Raw genomic sequence first — 10265 nt, 5'->3', positions numbered from 1 at the left:
AGCATAGTTTAGAAGGTGGAGAGGGTGTCTGCATCCTGAACACTGACTGAAAGCTGGTTCCACTAGAGAAGAACCTGATAACTGAAGGATTTGTCTCCCATTCTGCCTTTAGAAATTCTGTGAATCATAAGTAATTCTGCAGTCTGAGAATAAAGTGCTTTGTTTGGATTATATGGAATTTTGAGTGTTTCAAGATGGATAACTTTTACCTATGTAGAGTAGTAGAGGTTTGATAAGCATTTTATTGTTGGGATGGGAGTACACTAAATACATGGTTAAACCAGACACTAAGCATTTTCCTTGATGTTCAGGCTGTCCTCGACTGATCCGAGGTGACAGAGGAAAGGAAAACCTCGTTGTTGGCCAAATGCAAGTTGCATTTCATGTGCGACAATTTAGGGATCAAGCAAGGCAGTGCTTCAGAATGGGGACATCTGTGCACAACCAGGTATGTTTTTAAAGCTTTTACAGAATTGATTTGGAAAAGAAAAAGACGGTATTTGAATGAGAACATTTTTTCATATTCCCATATTTTCACTTACTTTCAGAGAGCTGAATGCTTCAACAGCATTCTGAAACGGACATGGATCAAGAAATGGCTGCAGACATTTGAGGTATCAAAGCAAGTGGTCTTCACAATATGCTCAGAGTGATTATGCAGCATGGTCGTCTTAGACCAGAATTTCCTTCTCGTATTTTGTTTTCAATCGACAACATCTTCCATGACATCTAAAATTAGCAATCAGTTTGATTTGTTACAAGCAAATGTATAATAAAAACATATGTAACTTCTAGAAACTATGAGAGCTTAATTAAATTAGAATTGAATTGATTTGATGCTAAGACAAAGTTTAAATCTTTCCAAAATGTCATACTTAGGCCATGGTAGAGTCTGGCATCCTTGAACTGGACAACCCTGTACACATGTAAGTTTAAGAATTGTTTTTGAAATATTAATTTAAATCATTTTTAGATTGATTGCATGTCACTGAAATAAAGCTTAAAATATTTCTTTCTCAAAAGAAATTGTTTACAGTACACACATCTTCCTCTGCTTCAAGATGACTTGAAAACTGAGCAAAGAATGTGGAATACCCATGACATCCGTAAACAACGCCATGCTCCAGGTCCTTTTGGAAAGCCAGACGTCCTCTACACTTCCCCACCTCCTGGTATTTGAGTTACTATTGAATTTAACTTCACTTGTGTGTGTGTGTGTGTGTGTGTGTGTGTGTGTGTGTGTGTGTGTGTGTGTGTGTGTATGTGTGTGTGTGTGTGTGTGTGTGTGTGTGTGTGTCTGTCAAACAAAGTCCTTGACAGACAACACCCTTGCTTTAAATATGCATTTCAGTGTCAAAAGTAAAATGTATCTTTCAATTAATTGCTTTTGTTTTACTAATCTCTTTGAAATGTCATGTTAGTAACTTTCTCAACCAATTTAGCTTGGTTCTGATGTTCAGGAGGCATCATTTTTCTGACAAGAGCTACTTAATATTTTATTTCTGTAGGTTATATAGAAGCTGTAAATATTTCCTTGAAATACACTTTGCAGTTACTATATGCTTCAGTCACCCAAGGGGGATTTAACTGAAGGACCGATGTTTCTATTCTAATTTCAGGTTTTGCTGACATGCTGTGCCCTGTCGATGCAGACCTCCTTGATTACGCAAAGCAGCTTGTCAGTGGAGAAGAAGAGCCATCTTTGGTGGCAAATCAAGAATTCAGAGACATTTGCCAGACAGTCTTAGGAAACAGTCAGTTTCCAAAGACAAAAGAGGGTTGTCTTGCTGCTTATCTTATGGTCATTGAAAAAAATCACTTCTGTCATGAATCGAGATCAAATTCATACACCCGCTACCTTTGCAGAAGCAAATGAAGTGTACAAAGGTCTTATAAACGTGCTCGACTGCTCGGACAGGATTAAGTATCTTTGACGATAAATAAAGAGAGATATGAAAATGGATTTTTTTTATTGCAACATATTCATATTTATTCAATGTTCAGATAACTTATCCCAACTTTTATCTTAATACTTCAGTCGTACTTATGAACTTTTTTGTTATCAACATGGAACTAAAACCAAGATATTACATTTTTGTTAAAGAAAAATAACTTCTGTCCCTTAATTGCTGAACAGTGAAATGTTAACAGATTACCACCTGTAACCATAATGACTTTCCAAATCAAGTTCAAGGCCATGTTTAAGGAAGTGCACCACATCTGATGCAGTGGGCCTTGAGGAGGGGTCATAGTTTATCAAACCTCTAAAAAAGCTGTACCTCTCACTGAGATGTGTAAGGGCATGTGGTGGGGTACTGGCACTCATTAGTGTAGCCAGCTGCCTTTGGTTTTTAACAATCCATGGCACTGATCGTGTGAAAAGCTCCAGATATGTAGCCCCCAAAGACCATATGTCTGTCTGACAGGAAGCGTCCTCAAACCGAAGGACACACTCAGGTGCCATGTAGAGGTATGTGCCTCCAGTTGGCCCACAAGCTTGTGAAATCAACCTGCTGCCTTGGCGAAGGATCACAGTGTCTCTGACATTGGCAAGACCCCAGTCTGTCAGGATGGCCTTCTTGGATGGTTCATGAACCTGAAAGATATTGGAATTCAAACCTTCAAGTTAAGATTGTCCATAACCTAGATGCTAGGGTTAAAAATAAAAAAATAAATGAAAATAGGCTTCAAACAATGTAATTTATTTTCATTGCTAAATGGTCAGGTGTTTTCTTCTACATTAATAATTTAAACTTTAATTGCTCTCTTTTGCATTGGCTTATTTAACATGTGTAAAAGCCATGCAGCTTACCATGACATTTGCTGGCTTTAAATCTTGGTGAATGACATTTTGGGCATGGATGTACTCAACAGCCATGGACAGGTCCAAAGCAATAAAGTCAGCATCATCTCCTTCAAGCTAATGGCAAAACATGTAAATGGAGTATTTTTATATAGAACTTTTATAACCTTACAAATCACTAAAAGTGCTTTACACTATAAGCCTCATTCACACAACTCTTCATTTATACAGAGCTACACAGGTTTGTTTCAGTCTACGGAGTGCTTTTTCTATAATTTGCACACCTTTGAACACACAGTGAACCCATTTATTTACCTAAGGTTGTGGTCATAGACAAAATTGTTCCTCTTGGTCACATAAACAAAATCAGAATCTCATTCCACACTATAAACATACAAGACTAAGTGTATATGAGAACATAAACGGAGTAATTAATGAAGTTACCTTCAGAGAACAGTTGTCCCTATGAAGGACATCATCCAGAGTTGCCCCATGAATGTATTCATTTGCCAATAAAAAGCAGGATTCTGTGCGGGCTGCCGCCATGAGTCTCACAACATTGGGATGGCAGAGTCTCCTGATAAAATAGGAGAGAAAACTGAACGTGTAACTTCACATACTGGTACAACTTAGCTTGTTGAACAAACCCTGACATTACTCAAGTTTTGGAGAAAGAAATATGAATCACACTTAGCTCTCACAAGGATACGTTGATTTCGTGTTGAATATCTTTGTCTTCCTGTCCTGCTGATCCAAACACCACTTTCTTAATTGCTGCTGGGGTACCACGGAAAGAACCTCCATAAACTTTCCCAAATGTTCCTTCCCCTAGAAGGTTTTCTTCATTGTACTGTATTAACGACTTGTCCACATATGGAACACGTGGCAGATACACTTTAGGATACAAACACAAACACGTTATGAAACACCTGTTCATGAGGGTTTATGTTGCATCACTGAGAAGAATAAAACGCAGAATAAAACGTTTGACTGTAAGATTGCTTTGGTTAGGATTCAATTGAAAAATACTGAAACATTGAATATGACATAAAATATTGTGGCGGGGTGCTGTTATGACTTGGGCAAAAATTAAAGCCAAATGCCGGAATTCACTTAGATGGTGTTTTATTGTGCTCATCTTCAAGGCTCAAACAAAAAACAACGTGAAGCAGCAGTGCAAAAAAATAATTACCAAGGACATCCAGGCAGGTTAAAATAGAAAAAACAGCAGTACCTTCAAAATTCACTTTGGCAAGTCCAAAGATCAAAGTTAAGACCCAAACAGTATCAAATAAAAGAACCATGTCAAACTTGTTTATAGCAAGTGTAATATCTCATCCTCACATGAATCAAGCATAAGAAATATGTGTTCACTGATAATTCTTTTGAGAGTCATTACTTACATGACGGTACAACTGGATTCACAGACGACGATCCAGAGAAAACAATCAATTGTCCACTGTTTTCGGCCCCTACTGACGTCCCTTCACTTCCCTGGACTACACCTACACTTTGAGCCACAGCTCCTCCTGTTCTTGCAGATGAATCTGAACTATCATCCTGGCACTGGCTTTTCTTTGAGGCTCTACCTGATTTCCATATGTCAGCACAGTAGTCCTACAAACATATGTAGCCAAAATGTGTATATTTAACACTGTGCCCTGACCTATCATGATACTGGCATGTTAGACAAATAGGGTAATTTACATCACATTTTACCTGGTCTTGTGTACACCCAGGATGGCTTTCCCCAACAATTTCCAGCATTTCATCTACAAAAAAAAAAGAAAAAATTAAGAGAAAAAAGAAAAACACAAGATGAACATCATGGATATGCACTAGCACACATATAAATGCACAAGTTTTCAAGGGTTGAGAGGTGACCACATGAATACAGAAAATTCCAATTCATTTGAGAATTAGCAGTCATACACACCTGACACAGAGCTTTCTTCATCCATTATGATGACCTCTGTAAAAACAAAGTACCAAAATTTATATACCAAAATGTAAAATATAAACATATAAACATACTAAGTCAATTAAACCTGCTGTCCAAATACCCAATTCTCTTCGTCCAATATATATTGTCCTCTTCCAAGGATCTTTGATATCAGCCACAGTACTGTGCTCTTTTTCAAAGTCCTCTTGACTCCATCTTGTGCCATCAGAGTTGCAAAGAGTAAACTCCCATCCCTCATTGCTGTCTGGCCAGAAAGTGTTCTTGCCTATTTTTAATAGGTCTGTGTAGGTCTCCGTGCCTTCAATAATTATGCGAGGTGGGGCTTCTTCAAGGATCCTTTTTTGGTACCGTCCAGATTTCCTTGAGGTTCTAGCCTTCCACTCCATGGGAAGCATTCTTATCTGAAAGACAGAGTAAAAATAAATAAATAAAAATAAAATTATGAGCTACCAAAAGCAACCAAAGAGATATGTGAATTATTTCATCTGTACAGACTCCAGCTGACAAACCTTAAGTAATGATCTTTTGGGAGCACTCAGTGGATACTGTTTTTTTTTTACTGTTGGATGTACCATTTTTTTGGCTTGGCAAAAAGCCTCTGCTGCACCTATTTAGTAAGTAATACAGAGATTTAATTTGAGATTTGTGTGAAACCAGACACTTAACAGTAACAGTAACACACATAGTTTGTATACCCTTTGCCATTACTTACTTAAAAAGTCTCTGGAGTTGGCCTCCACTGCAATATGAAAGGACAAGATACAATATATGAAACAAGTACTAATAAACATCCCAATGGTGACTTAGGCTTCAACAATATCGTCACATAAACATCAATTATAATCAAGACATTTTGAAAAAGAAATTCTAACTGAATCATTACTCCAGAATTTACATTTCTTTTTTTTTTCTCTAAGTTCTATAATAATCAGCTGTGGTCCAACTGACCTGTTTTCTCTGCCAACAGCTTCTTCACTTTGGCATCAAAGCCTTTGTCAGTAAGCTCGCCTAAAAATTAAATTTTAAGAAGTAAAATTACAAGCCAGTAAAAGAAAAAAAACTCATAACAGAGTGAAATGGTACAGTAAATACAATACAATACAGATATGAAGATGAGGACGTCTTGAATCCACTTTTGATAGCCTTACATGGCAATAACTAATCTATAAACGTCAAAACAGTATTATAATTCGGAAAAAAAACAAGTATTACCATTCTCGAGATATTTTTTCAGCACCTCGTATGCCTTTACTTTATCACCTTCCTGGAAATATACATTATTTAACAAATCTTTCACATAATCACATTTTTTACAAACTGCTGCTATTCAGCGCTAGCGCATACCTTAGCGCATTTCAAGCCAACTTTTATTAAATAAAAATACCGTGTTACCTTAGCTCACTTTCTGCAGTTCATGCAAATTTACATTTTGACATACTGTATTCAATGATAAATACACACCGGGATGTGGAGAAAATTGAAAAAAACAATAATAAAATAGGTATAGAAAAGCTACACATTGGTCATCAACTTAACATGCTTGTTCCTCTTTATTGCACCTCGATGACGTTTAATTGTCGCATAATTACGACGCGTGGTAGTGGTCCAGTCCGCAATTTCCTTTGACAGAGTTTCTCCTGACTCTGACTTTTGACTTCTGACCTCTGACTCTGACTTTGACTCTGACTCTGAATCTGACTCTGACTTCTGACTCTGACTTTGACTTCTGACCTCTGACTCTGACTCTGACTCTGAATCTGACTCTGACTTCTGACTCTGACTTTGACTTCTGACCTCTGACTCTGACTCTGACTCTGACTCTGACTCTGAATCTGACTCTGACTTCTGACTCTGACTTTGACTCTGACTCTGACTCTGACTTCTGACTCTGACTTTGACTCTGACTCTGACTCTGACTTCTGACTCTGACTTCTGACTCTGACTTCTGACTTCTGACTTCTGACTCTGACTTCTGACTCTGACTTCTGACTCTGACTCTGACTCTGAGGGAGTTTTCCCTGACTCTGAGGGAGTTTTCCCTGACTCTGAGGGAGTTTTCCCTGACTCTGAGGATGTCCTAATATGTACACCTGTTGTACTGTCAGAGTGAACCTACCTTCGTGGAATACATCATTTTGAGTTAAGTTTTAATGTGATTTCCAAATGAGTCATTGTTTTTAAAGACTGTACATTTAGAGAAGATATTTTGTTGCCAATTGTTAGGCTAAACGAGTAGGCTAAAGTTATGAAAGGCTAATGTCACGTTAGCATGAAGCTATTATATAGCACTTTAAAGTGGTACCTTGAGTTAAGAGTGTCCCGACATAAAAAAAACTGGGGAAAAATTATAGATTGGAAGGTTTCTCTGTTGTGCTGTACTGCTACATTTCTACCTGTGAAATTGCTTCCAATAAAGAAAGTCAATATAGAAATGTTAAAGATAAAGATATGTTGCCGTTTGCAGCACTGGCAATGAAACATGCACAGTTACGCTGCAGAGGTGTGGATTGTGAGAAAGCACCGAGTCCCGTTCTTTTGAAGTTCTGTTGATATTTCACTTTTACAGTATGCTGACTTAGTCTTACTCGGAAAACTGTTGTATAATATGGACTTTTACAAGCCCAGAACAAGGAAAGGCAGGACAGTGTTTTGTCAAGACAAAGAGTGCCGTCAGAAACAACATCACAGAATTCTGTGATGGACACAAGTCATTCAAAAAAAATTTGGGGCCATAAGCTTTTACCATTTTGGATACGCCAACTAAAAAAAATATGGACACTATTCCAGCAGTAAAATAGCATCGTATCTTTTTAACATCAGTGGAGGTGCTGCCATATTGGCACAATTCATTATGTATGAGGCGCCTCCTGTGTTCTTTTATCTGATGAAACGAGGGGCCACACTATGAGTTGGGTATTAAATAGTTTCTTTTGGAAAAAAAAAAAAAAAAAGTGTCCCGACATATGAGTTTTTTAAGAGCCGTTATTCCGTCTATTTTTATTTCATGGAACGGATTAATGGCATTTCCATTCATTTAATGGTGAATATTGATTGGACTACGAGCTATTTGACTTATGAGCTCTGTCACGGAACCAATTAATCTTGTAGCCCACTGTGTTGGGATTTTGTGTGTGTGTGTGTGTGTGTGTGTGGGGGGGGGGGGGCGCATATTATTCAGTAAGTATATAATCAACACAGTTCATAAGGATTTCATAACTGTAACGTTAGATGAAACTGAAAAGCTTTTTTGTTATTATAAAGGTCTAACTGACTGACTTACATGATCTCGTTTAATTTCATAGCAGCTAGGCTTGGAGTTGGTTTTAAAGTAAGTTACAGCACAAGTATGCTCTTCAAATTGAACCTATATGTCCCTAACAATATCTATTTTGATCAGTGTATTTTAGGTTCATGTGATGATACTAACATGTGGCTCACGACTGATGAACGTCACAGGAAAGAAATGAACAAACTTTTCTTCAATTTATTAAAATAATGCTTAAACTGATGGTTTAACTAGTGCAGCATGTTTTCAGACAGGTTCAAGTTCTGGTGGCTTCTGCTGAAACAAGACTCAAAAACTTAGAAGAGAAAGATTTAATTCTATGGTCTTTTCAAAGCTCTGGACCACAAAGTTTTGTGTTTGTCAACTCACTTGAGAAGGGAATAAAATACACTTGAGATTTCAAAAAATGATGAAAAAAGGACCATCTGCAGTTGTTCTCGAAGGAGGCGGAGCAGGTGGGTGCAAGCCTGTCTTCTGGGGGAGCTCAGATGTTGGGCGTCACTTCCTTCAGGATCTGCTTGGAGGGCTTGAAGGAGAAGTCGTGCAGCGAGATGCCTTTGTCCCTCAGCCTCTTCATACAGCTGTGCCGCAAGTCGTCATACTCCTGCAGATCAAACGCGCACATCATCACCACCTGAGCTGCAACATGAACTCACACGACTCCGGTCGCTGTCAGACCACTCACCTTACATTGTCGAGCCAGGTCCTCCTCCATGGTGTTGACGATGGCCTGTTTAGAGTTCATCATTTCCTGGAAGCAGCAAAAAGCCCTTTTAGAGAAAAGTGTGTGAGCTTGCACGCTGTCAGGTGAGACAGGATGATGTTGCTCCTCAGAGTCAGATCTCGGCTGGTTGTTTTATGCCTTTTTGGAGGTTCTAATTCTTCTTTATGTGTTTTTTTGTATCGTTGTACTCTTGTGTTTCTTTTTACTTCTCATTCGTCTCTTTAGTTGTGTTGTGTTTCACTGTGGTCACCAAAATATTTCCTCACTGTCTGTGTCTTTCAGTGGGGAAATATTCAAATGTTATATGACACAGTTTCAGAGGGGCTTTTTATCTTTAGTTGTTCTTAGCCCGCAGCTGTAAAAATCAGGACTGAATATAATTATATGCAGACATCAAACCTCAAGCTTTTTGGCGGCATTGCTGCGTGTCGTCAGGTCCTGGCTGGAGACCGACAGAGCAGCGTAGAGCTGCACCTCTGTCACCTCCAGAGTCTCCGCCTGCACCGCCAGCTTCTTCTCCAGCAGCATTTTCTGCAGCCCACTCTTCTGCTGGATGTCAACCATCCTCTCCGTCTGCCTCATCACCAGCTCATCTTGCTCCCGCTGTTCCTGCCGGAACGATTACAAACCGTCAGCTCAGGATGAGCGAAGAAAGAAGGGAGGGAGGGAAAGCAACAGGTGGAAGCAGCTCACCTTCTCGACAGCCTGCTGCATCTGCTCGTTCTTCACTGTCATTTCTAGGATCTGCTTATCAAGACTCTTCAAACAAGCTCGGTGTCTCTGCCAGACACAAACATATCATCAGCAGTTAGTAAAGAATCTTTTTCTATAGTGTGGGCTCACAGTTTTGGTCCCAATGTTCTCTCACATTGGCTAATTGATTTAACATGTTTTGCTAGCGTTGTTGAACTACTTTTTCAGATACTTCTGTTGTTTTCTGTTGTCCTGCACAGCTGTCAGCAGACAGATGAGCAAAAATGATGCTGTACTTTACTGGTAGAATAGAGAGAGGCGGGGTTCTGTGTCATTTCATTCGTGTATCTTACAAAGGTAAGATGAACCTTACAATTAGAATCAGGCTCTTTCCTTTGGTTGGGCATGAAAACACAAATCCCCAAAAGCTCACAATGAATTGTGTAATCGATTGAAAATATTTGTGCGTATGTGATATTTTGACAAGAATCTTCAAGATTTTTTTGTTTTTTACGGAGTGCACCCTGTTCTCCCAGCTCCTTTTGGGAGGAAGACTGATGATCCTGCATGATGAGCTCAGAGCTCAATGCAACGCACCTCGAATGCATCCCTGGTCAGGCGGGGGTCCTGCAGCTGTTTCTTCAGCTCAGTCAGCTCCTGTTGGGCCTCGTGCAGAGTCTCCCTCAGACACTTGTTCTCCGCCTGAGCTGCTGAAAGCATTTTGCGCATTCGTGGCTCTACCTTCCCCAACCTCTCGAGATCGTTCTGTCTCAAAAGAGAAAACACACCCAAAAAG

At 39.2% G+C, this 10265-nt stretch overlaps 1 long non-coding RNA gene across 1 annotated transcript; it reads left to right on the top strand.

Annotated features, from left to right (window-relative positions):
• Positions 1-892: 892 nt before the first annotated feature.
• LOC142398455 (uncharacterized) lies at positions 893-1795 on the top strand. The gene is made up of 3 exons (XR_012772800.1): positions 893-926; positions 1024-1172; positions 1620-1795. It is a non-coding gene; the product is annotated as an uncharacterized LOC142398455 (long non-coding RNA).
• Positions 1796-10265: the final 8470 nt, after the last annotated feature.

The sequence above is a fragment of the Odontesthes bonariensis genome, chromosome 14, assembly GCF_027942865.1.
Source record: "Odontesthes bonariensis isolate fOdoBon6 chromosome 14, fOdoBon6.hap1, whole genome shotgun sequence".
In the NCBI taxonomy this organism is placed as follows: domain Eukaryota; kingdom Metazoa; phylum Chordata; class Actinopteri; order Atheriniformes; family Atherinopsidae; genus Odontesthes; species Odontesthes bonariensis.
The sequence above is the reverse complement of the archived record's forward strand: the minus strand, read 5'-3'. Positions and strand labels throughout refer to the sequence as shown.